The sequence below is a fragment of the Perca fluviatilis genome, chromosome 18 (assembly GCF_010015445.1).
Source record: "Perca fluviatilis chromosome 18, GENO_Pfluv_1.0, whole genome shotgun sequence".
In the NCBI taxonomy this organism is placed as follows: Eukaryota; Metazoa; Chordata; class Actinopteri; order Perciformes; family Percidae; genus Perca; species Perca fluviatilis.
The window spans coordinates 31,164,294-31,175,027 of NC_053129.1; the positions used below are offsets into that span (position 1 = coordinate 31,164,294).

Here is a 10,734-nt window from a genome sequence, read left to right on the forward strand (position 1 = left end):
AAGAAATGTTAAAAAAAAACTAAACAAAAAGCCTTGACATCATATAATGTGAGATTTTATACACAAATCAACTCCTATGTTTCTTGGGTAAAGGTTTGGGAGTGTATGCATATATTGTATGTGTATACGTATATATATATAGAGGTGTAGGGGTGCAGATGTATGTGTATATGCTTATACATAGATATATTTCCTTATTTTATTTTTTCTATTTTTCTTTCGCTATGAGGTTTGCTTTTGTTATTTAATTATTTTTTATTATTATTATTATTATTATAATTAGCTCTGGGTGGACTACATAGATATGTACATACATATCCAAAAAAAATGTACGGTAATGGATTGTTAATTAAGTGAAGGAATTGCAATAAAAGTATTAAAAAATATTTTAGTAGATGGATAGTAGATTCGAGTAAAATCCAGACTTCGCTCATCCTGTGCGAATGGGCCGCACTCCTGCCACCCAAAAAAGGGCAGAAATTGTCTGACGTTACTATTTTTAAGTTACTTAATGTAAGAAGGGGTGGCATACTAATCTTGAAACCTATTTTTAGTAGAGATCACAGAATGAATGGCGATATTTCCTCTTTTTTTTCTCCATTGATTTGCTGGTCCAGTCAAAGAGACTGAGGGGAAATGACCAGAAACGGGGACTCGAGTTTGAGACTCGGACTCTAGTTGCACCAACAACCGCCCCTGTTAGCCTCCGAAAAAAATGATTCATGCCACATTTGAATAGCCTGGTCCTACCAGACTCTGGTCCATTAGCCTGGTCCTACCAGACTCTGGTACATTAGCCTGGTCCTACCAGTCTCTGGTACATTAGCCTGGTCCTACCAGACTCTGGTCCACTAGCCTGGTCCTACCAGTCTCTGGTACATTAGCCTGGTCCTACCAGACTCTGGTACACTAGCCTGGTCCTACCAGACTCTGGTCCATTAGCCTGGTCCTAACAGTATCTGGTACATTAGCCTGGTCCTACCAGACTCTGGTCCACTAGTCTGGTCCTACCAGTCTCTGGTACATTAGCCTGGTCCTACCAGACTCTGGTACACTAGCCTGGTCCTACCAGACTCTGGTACACTAGCCTGGTCCTACCAAACTCTGGTCCATTAGCCTGGTCCTACCAGACTCTGGTACATTAGCCTTGTCCTAAAAGTATCTGGTACACTAGCCTGGTCCTACCAGACTCTGGTACACTAGCCTGGTCCTACCAGACTCTGGTACATTAGCCTTGTCCTAAAAGTATCTGGTACACTAGCCTGGTCCTACCAGACTCTGGTACATTTCATGTGTCCAGAGAGTCTGGCTTCTCTCCATTGACAAATGTTAACTTCCTTGAAGGCGGGTACTCTGTTGAAGTTTAAAACTATTGGATCTGCCCCGAGCCACTCTGGATCTGCCGTAACCAATCGCTAACGTTTGGTCGTGACATTGGCTTAGCATCGCTAGCGTTAGCCTTAGCCAACTCCTTCACCACTAACGGAGCGAGCTGGAAGAACAAACTGTTCCCGAACCCCGTGGGGAGGAGGGCCACCACATCATGGCCCCCCAACACAACTCAGCAAAGACTGTTCTTGCTCAGGCTTTAACTTCTGGATATTCGGCAGCGTTGCCGCAACGGACAGAATGACTTCGCTCGCATCTTTCTCCGCCGCCATTACGGAACTACAACTCAAACTAGCGCACGACCTCAACGTCATCGTTCTCAGCCACTCCCTCTGTTCGCTGATTGGACCGGTAAAGATTTGTCCGGAGAAAACCAAGAATATACCGCAAAGTACTGAAGGAAAATGAAAATTGAACGGAAGTACGGAAGTACGTAGGAGGGCGGAGCCAGGCTAACATTTGAACCCCTTTGGAGATAAAAGTAGATGTGGTTTTTGCCAATCATAAGATCATTACATTTCCAGTAGCTCCACTGATGACTCAGCATCTTTTCCTCCTTCTCGGATATTACCTTTCTCAAGGCGCTGCGAATGGATGGATGCCATCGAGACAATTATCAGATTATTATGTGTCATTATCTGCCGGTCCAATGGGAGCTATTTGAAGCAGGCTTGATGTCTAAAGGGCTGTGCTAAAGTCTGCTTTATTATCACAGTGGATGCTTACTGTAGGTCAAAGCCTGCACATGTTAGGCCCGGTGCTCTGTCCGTCAGAGGAATCAAACCTGTGATGCTTCAAACCTGCCACCTGTTGCTAAAAGGCGCTAACAAAAAGCTAATGTAGTTTATCATCACAAAGAGGATGCCGCATCTGAACCTGTCCAAAGGAGAGGAAAAAAATAGGAGCTTTATCAGTCCTGATTTGATTTATTAGCAGGAAGGGTCGCCTAAATGAGCTCCTCTGTATTCCTAAATGTGCTTTACAGATGAAAGGACTCGGAGCTGGAGTGGTGGGGGGGTGCCGACTGAATACTGAGGATTCACCTTAAAATCTGGCAGCAGATGAACAATCAGGCAGGCTAAGACCATTCTATCTGATAACTCTCACGTGTTGTCTTCAGAGTTTGAGCAAATGAACTCAGGAAAGAGGTACAGGGCTGCTCTGTGCAAATATAACAGGTATAAGGACTCATTAATGAGCAGCGATGAACGTATGACTATGAATTAATTAATGTATATCTGTGACTGAACGTATGGATATTTATGAATGGATTAATGAATGTTTATTCATGAGTGAATGCATGGATGCTTATGGAAGTAGGAATGAGTGTTTGTAAGGCATGTATGGGAGAACAGAAGAAGATGTAGGAAGGATGGCTTTTTTGCACAAGTATAGAAAATTGTAATTTGCAATTTGCACAGCTCTTTGACTGGCCCAAATGTTTATTGTACACTTGTCTTTTAATTGTGTTAACCCTGTGCTTGTTGTGTGTGTGTCTGTTGTAACTCTTGCAGCAATTTCTCCCAGTGTCCAAAACAAATTTCTCCTTGGGGAGACTAATAAAGATACTTTGACGCTGCGGAGGAGGGTCTGGCTAGTCCACACAGCATTCTGGGATGGAAGAAAAACGTGCTATGGTTTATTGGCATTTCTTTAAACCAATCACAATCGTCTTGGGCGGCGCTAAACGCCGGACGGAGCCACGGTGCCTCTGCTAAACTTGTTTTGGTGGAACATTTGTACGTTCAAAAGTTGTTTTAGTCGTGCGACAGAAAACTCAGATTGGACAGATAGTCTAGCTAGCTGTCTGGATTTACCCTGCAGAGATCTGAGGAGCAGTTAACCATAGTCCTCACAAATCCACCGGAGGTTAGAACGCCAACACAAAGGAAGAGGAAGGTAACGGACATCCGACTGAAAAGAAGGACATCCAGCGGAATTTTCCGGGGCTAACGGAGCAATCCCGGAAGTGGAACGTCGTGGATATAGACTACTGTAGTACTACTACTACTACTACTACTACTATTACTACTGTAATACTGGCTGCAAAAAGGTGTACCCACCTAAATAAATACCTAAATTCTATGGAAACACGTTTCACACATTTGGCTTTTACCATCCATTTTATACGGGATGCTAGCCTCGAACTTTCTTCTCTGGTGCTATGACAAGTTATATGAACATAAATATATAATATAACGCATGTACTGATATATGAGACACTCATCTTTTTGGCCAGTGTGTCATTTTCAATAAGAACGCCTTGTCAAAAAAAAAAAAATCCAGATCCAAAACTAAAACTTTGAAAAATACACGGTCTCCAACCAGTCAACGTAGGCAATGCCCCGTGTCCAAATACATGAATTATTAAATTCAATTCAATTTCAATTCAATTGTATTTATATTATCAAATCAGAGCCAACGTTATCTCAAGACACTTTACAGATAGAGTAGGTCTAGACCACACTCTATAATTTACAAGGACCCAACAATTCCAGTAATTCCCCCCAAGAGCAAACATTTAGTGCGACAGTGGCGAGGAAAAACTCCCTTTTAGGGAGAAACCTGGTACAGAACCCAGGCTCTTGGTAGGTGGTGTCATACGGTGCCGGTTGGGTGATGAAAAGTGGCAATAATAGTCACAATAAAGATAATGGAACAGTGACTAGAAATAGTAGTTGTAGTAGTTTGTGGCGTAGCAGGGCACAGCAGGGCGTTACAGGATGTAATTATAGGCTTAGTATTATGATCATACATCATTCAGCGAGTGGGTGTTAAAAGATTAACCATCATTTTGTAGATTTTAATAATGCAATGATGAGTGAGGTAATTGAATTCAACAACAACAATAAATATGGCAATGATGATGATGATGACGATGATGATGAAGACTATTATGAATAATAGGGTTAGACATTGTATTACAGGAAAAAACAAATAGCCTATGTATATCTGCAACTGCAGTTGACAATATTCATATGATCATTTTGTACTGCAAAACTGTAGCCTATGCTATGTTTATCCTATTTATTCAATTCCGGTCTTCACCTATAGCTGAATGCACAGATAGACAGGCGGAAACGAGGCAGACAGACAGACAGACAGGTCGCTCCAGAGGTGACCGGGGAATCCTGCTCTCTCTCTCTGCCGGCAGACAGAGCCTCCTCTTCGGCCACTGCTCCTCCTCCCCTCCCCTCCCCTCTCTCTGCCCTGGTTGCGCGCTGGGGGATCCGACGACGTCACACGAGCGCACACACGCACACAAGCACGCACAAAAGCACGCACACACACACACACACACTCACACACACACGCCCTCTCTCTCGCTCTCTGCCACTCACTCTCTCTCTCTCTCCCTCTCCTCTCTGCTGCTATTCTGGGAAGTGGCGTTTGGAATAACCCCCGTGTGCGAACGAGTATGTGTGTGCGCGCGCGTGTGTGTGCGTCTCCTGATTTCACCCTCTCACACGCACACAGAGCCTACACACTCATCACAACACAGTCAGACGCACACATTGACTGGCTGTCTGACTGCAGTACATGCTAAGAGAGGAGCTCCGGCAGCAGAAAACCCGCTCGGAAAGGATTCCGGTTCCATTTTTACGCGCAACTTTTTTTATTTTTTTCCTTCCGTCGGCGACGTTTTCCGCCGCTTCCCCATCGCCTCGTGTGGATTTCTAACAACCGTTCTCCTTGGCTGTTTCTAACGGACAACCAGCGGAGGTGTCAAGCCCGCCCGGAATCGGATCTCCTGTCACCGGTGGGGAGGCGGGGGGAGGGGGGGTTGCTTGTTGTCATTATCGCGCGGAGACGCGCAGCTGGAGAGCAGACGGAAGGTAAGTGCTGCCGGGAGATACAAAAAAAACCAACAACAACAACAAAAAACCCTTCCCGGACATGTATTCTCACACATAACACATGTGACAGCCGGGCTTTTCTGCGCCATGACGGACATTATTGGCTCTTTTTGTGTGTGTGTGTGTGTGTGTGTGTGTGTGTGTGTGTGTGTGTGTTTAGCTTATAAGGGCAAGGCTATGCAGGGGCAGGGGGGAATACCCCGGGCACGCATTGCATTGCATGCAGATTACCCGGGTTGCGTAATATCCTGAGGAATTTGCAGTAGCCCTGCACGGCCAGGCTGGCTGCAAAAGGTCCGGGGGGAGAGAGAATCAGAGGGGGGGAGAGGGGGAGTGTTCGCGGATATGAAGCTGTGAAAGTGGAAGCTCGCGAAATGTGTTGATATTTGATTTTTTTTTGGGGGTATGCCATGTGTGCGTAATTGTGCAGCAACAAGCCAGCTCTGGCCGCATCTGGGTGCGTTTGAGTCGGAGAAGTTGACTCGCAAAGCCCCGGTATTATCACTGTACAGCCCGTAGCCTAGTGCCTGTGGAGTTTTCAAAAGTGAGCATAGGCTGTGACCTTAGCTCTCTCTCTCTCTCTCTCTCTCTCTCACACTGCTATTTCCTTGTTGCCGCTAAAGTACGAGTGTGACATGCATGTAGGTATTTAAATGGAGCCTTGTTGCTACAGTGTGTGTGTGTGTATGAGTGTGTGTGTTGTGGAGTGAATCTTCAATAGGTCTAAAAACTGTTTAAAAGGCAGGAGAAGGGAGTGACTTTATCTCATATGCTCGTCGTTTGCTTCCTCTATTTGTGTGTGTCTGTGTATGAGAGAGAGAGAGAGAGAGAGAGAGAGAGAGAGAGAGAGAGAGAGAGAGAGAGAGAGAGAAATGGTGGGTGGTGCGCTGGCTGGTTCCGGGAATGTTCCATGACGTGTTGCCGTCTAGAGAGGGGCCCCTGCCGGCCGGGGAGGGGGCACTCCGACGCACGGCCAGGGCCCTGCTCTGTCTCTCTTCCCTTACCTACCTGCTGATGATACTCCAGGGAAAATATTTTATCTCAGTGCTTTCATCGCTCCCTCTTTCCACAGAAGAGATTTGTGCAGCCTTATCATGTGACTCATAAGCGCCGTCACTGCAATTCGCAGTCCTGTGATCGGCTCCTCATGTCTGCAGGGAAGCGCCACAGAGAGGTCAGAGGTCAAAGGTTAGGGTCGCACACACTCATAGATAGATAGATAGAGAGATAGATAGATAGACAGACAGACAGACAGACAGACAGACAGACAGATAGATAGATAGACTTTGTTACAGCAGCAAGTTACAGGGACATCCCCCCCGATGTTGCACAAGTAGACACAGTTCTTGTTTTGAGCCCCCTGAACACCTCTTTTGGGGAGTGGGGTTGTCTTGAAATTTAAAAAGTAAGACCGGTGGGACCGGCTCGTTCTGGGAAGGGCAATGATTGCAGGTGGATTATGTGTATAGAGCGACGGCGTATGCATTGTCCCATAGCCTACTAGCATCCTAAAGTTGTCTTTCATATTTTTTGAGGGTGACAAATCTCCCTCTTTTAAATATCACATCTATTAAAGGACAATTCAGGTGCAAAATGAACCTATAGGGGTTAATAACATACGTGTACCGAGTCGACCGTTCTCTGGGATCTGTTTTCATGCTAATCAAATGCGTCTCTAGCTTTAAACAAGCTACCGTGAACCGGTGGTTAGCTTGCTAACGCTAGCTTTCGGGGCACATGGTAAATTGGTATTTTATACCACTAACAAGGCTCAGAATAGTACCAAACTTTAACAGTAGCATAATAAGGGTCCTTACATGTAAACCGAAGCATCGACAACTGTGTAAGTGTACAGACAGTTTATTAAAAAGATAGATTATAAAGACAGTAAGCTTTCATGTTTACATGCGAGCGCCATCTTGGGAAACAGTCATGAACAGTTGAACGCCGTGTAACCAGTAACATAGCTCAAGCACAGCATTCGTGATTGGACTGCTCGAGCCTTGTTAGTGGTATAGAAATAGCGATTTACCCATTGACATATATAAAATGGACCAACAGAGCCCGTTGCTCTGGATGGAGACCAGTGAAGGATATTAGAAGAACTTTTCTGGTGATCTCTTGCTTTACTGTGCAGCCTCCAACTGAGCTTGAAGACGTAGATGTGACGTGAGCAACCTGTCTGAAAGTGTGAAGTCTTCTGGTAGCTGTGCCGAGAGAAATCTCAATCATTCCCAATCTTACAGAGACGGAGAGCGTAGGTATATGTAAGGAGATAACATAGGCACAGGCTAATTACTGATCACTAACATGCTAGTTAACATTAGTCATTAAACCTAAACAGCTAATGGAAGTCCAAACTGCCTGCGAGCTTCTCCTGTACTATACGGTAATTCCTCTACTGTGTGACAGTAAGTCTCGTGGTTATGACCCAATCGTTAGCCTCTTTTTATAAAAGCGTCTGCTACGGAGCCATAACGTGAGGTACAAGGTAATGGAGCCTTTTATACATTGTCGTGTTTCTTTAGAAATAAACAACGGACAAATAGAGTCTTTAAACGCTTCAGATGTAAAGTTATTCGCTGTCAAAGTGACGCCAAAATGAATGCTAGTTAGTGGAATGCTAACGGGAGGTGATCTCTTTGTAGCGTCAAAATGGCGCCATAGGAGGTTCAAGTTCTGAAGCGAAGCTTATCCCCTTGGATTCACCATGTGCCCCGAAAGCTAGCGTTAGCAAGCTAACCACTGGTTCACGGTAGCTTGTTTAAAGCTATTCGATTAGCATGAAAACAGATCCCAGAGAACGGTCGACTCGGTACACATATATTATTAACCTCTAGCTTCATTTTGCGCTGGAATTGTCCTTTTATCGATTTGAGTCATTTATTTTTTTTTTTATGAGAAAAAAGTTTCTAGCCCTGAAAGTTTTCTCCGAAGCCCCGAATCTTTGAGGGTTTTAAAATGACTTCAACTTTGTGTCGTTTCCTTTTTCGCGCATCTGTTCTCTTCTACCGGTACCAGATTATTTACAATGTGTCGTTTTGCTACTTTTACTTAACCCTTGTGTTGTCTTCCCGTCCACCATGCAACTTTTAGTTGTTCTGGGTCCAAATTTAAAATGAAAACCGCGAGACACTTTTGTTCTCATTTCCAGGTGTTCACCCCGGTTTTTGTTGTTGTTTTTTTGAACCACGTTCTTGAAGCTTTTTCCAACATTTTTGTCACTTTTTTGTCACTTTTCCCAAAAGTTCTTTGTCACTTTGTCCCGATGTCTTTGTCGATTGCTTTTCTGCACTTTTGACGAAAACACCCACATTCAATGGAAGTAGTGAATAGGGCTGTGCAATGACTCAAAATTTAATCGTGATTATGATTTCGGCTCCCAATGATCACAAAAACAGAATAATCGAGAAAAACAATTATTAGTTATAAGTAAACTCTTATTTTCTCTCGTGTTCTGAATGAAAAAATAAAGTTTAAATAGGAAAAGTATTACGGCAATTTTCACAGTTTTTTTTTTTTTACTGTTGATTTAACTTTTTCCGCTGTTTGTTAAGTTCAATAACTGCAACATCTTTCCGACGAGTAATCGTGTTAAATTATCGTGATTTCAATATTGACCAAAATAATCGTGATTATATTTTTTTCCATAATCGATCAGCCCTAGTAGTGAAGTGATTATTTAAGATATTAAGAAGAGCGTTGTACCGTTATTATTTATTTTATTTTTTTGACAATTTGGTTGAAAGAAAGCCAAATTTCTGGTATGGTAACTTTTTGAAAATAGGTCAAATTTGACCCGAGGACAACAGGAGGGCTAAGAAAAGGAACCTTCCACTGCTGGAAGCAGTTAGTTAGTTTAATAAAAGTAATTATAAACTCAACATATCATTTTGATGTTACGGTGGGACTGAAATAAATAATGAACGCAACTTCCAATCGGGGTCAATAAAGTCCACAACATCACTTCAAACTCACAATCAAACATTTCATACTTCTGTTATGCTGCGAAGTATGAATGTTATGTGTGTTAAGTTTCAGTTTTTACCCTTGGCTGTTCCTTTGATGTATTGTGAGTAGGAATGTAACGGATATATGCCTTCCAGTTTATGGAATTTTCTTATGAAATAATAATAAGAGTAGCTTCTGTTTAAGGCAGACAGAAGCTAATGGGGGAACAAACAAACATTAGCCCTCGTGATGTCTTCCCGTCAACCATGAAAAAGCTATCTCAATGTTTCAGTCACTTTTTTACAAGTTTTTTTTTGTGTGTTTTTTTTCCCTGCTGTTTTGGTCACTTTGTTCAACATTTTAATCGCTTTTTCTGATGTTTTTTTCCCACTTTTTTCCCAATGTTTTTGTCACTTTTTCAATGTTTTGGGTGCTTATTTTTGGTGCTTATTTTTACGGTTTTTTTCGCCTGCTTTTTTAACGTTCTGTCGTTTTTTTTTTTTACATTTTCACTGCTTTATCGACGTCCCATATTTTCAGATATGAATTTATTTTTGAAAACGGGTCAAGTTTAACCCAAGGACAACATGAGGGTTAAACACCCTCCTTCTCCACTGTGTGTAGCTTCAAATCAGCAGACGGAGAGCTGATCAGGCTGCAGTTTAGAGCTGCAAAGATGAATCGATTAGACTGTTTTGATCATTTGTTTGTCGTAATTATTTTATGAGAAAAAATACCTTAAACTTCTCTGATGTGAATACGTTCTAGTATCTTCACTCCCATGTGACAGTTAACTGAATATCTTTGAGTTGTGTCTTGTTTGAGACAAAACAGGACGCTCGTCTGGCCGGGTTGGTTCAGTGGGTAGAGCAGGCGCACATATACTGAGAGGTGTATACCTTGACGCAGAGGTCCAGGGTTCGAATCCGACCTGTGACAAATTTCTGCATGTCTTCCCCCTACCACCTAACTGTCCTGTCAGACATTAAAGGTGGAAAAGCCCAAAAACATTTCTGAAAAAAAAGACGTTTGAGGACGTCTTCTGGGAAACACTGATCCACATTTTTTTTTTTCTGGCATTTTATAGACCAAACAACTACTCCATTCATCCAGACAATAATCGTATACATTTATAATATTGATTATAAATTATAAAAAAAAAAGAATGATGAAATGAAATAACAATAACTGGAATTCTCAAAACTGTATTGTATTGTCACATCTGTGTGAGTGTGTTCGGTGTCCGTGTTGGCACTGAAAGCGGCTAATTTTAAACCCCAGATTGACACTGTAAAAGTTGGTATTTTTAGAAACAATAAAAAGCTGCGAGCAATATAAAATGGAAGCTGAATTAAAGACACACACAGAGAGAGAGAGAGAGAGAGAGAGAGAGAGAGAGAGGTAGCATTGATGAATGCTTTGTTGCTGTTTTTAAGAAGAGCAATGACAGAAACTTGGCCTGAATGTGTTTGCGGTGTTAGTGGAGCTAAAGAGTGTATTCTGCTGTCAGGACGCACACACTGTGCACGGCTGTGGT

The 10,734-nt window shown here is 42.8% G+C and overlaps 1 protein-coding gene across 1 annotated transcript in view; it reads left to right on the forward strand.

Moving 5' to 3' along the window:
* The first annotated feature begins 4,773 nt into the window (after positions 1–4,773).
* Positions 4,774–10,734, forward strand: part of hivep2a (HIVEP zinc finger 2a) — a 140,330-nt gene continuing 134,369 nt past the window's right edge. Inside the window, exon 1 of the mRNA XM_039781208.1 lies at positions 4,774–5,225. The gene's annotated coding sequence lies outside the window, so the exon portion shown is untranslated. The remainder of the gene's footprint in view (positions 5,226–10,734) is intronic.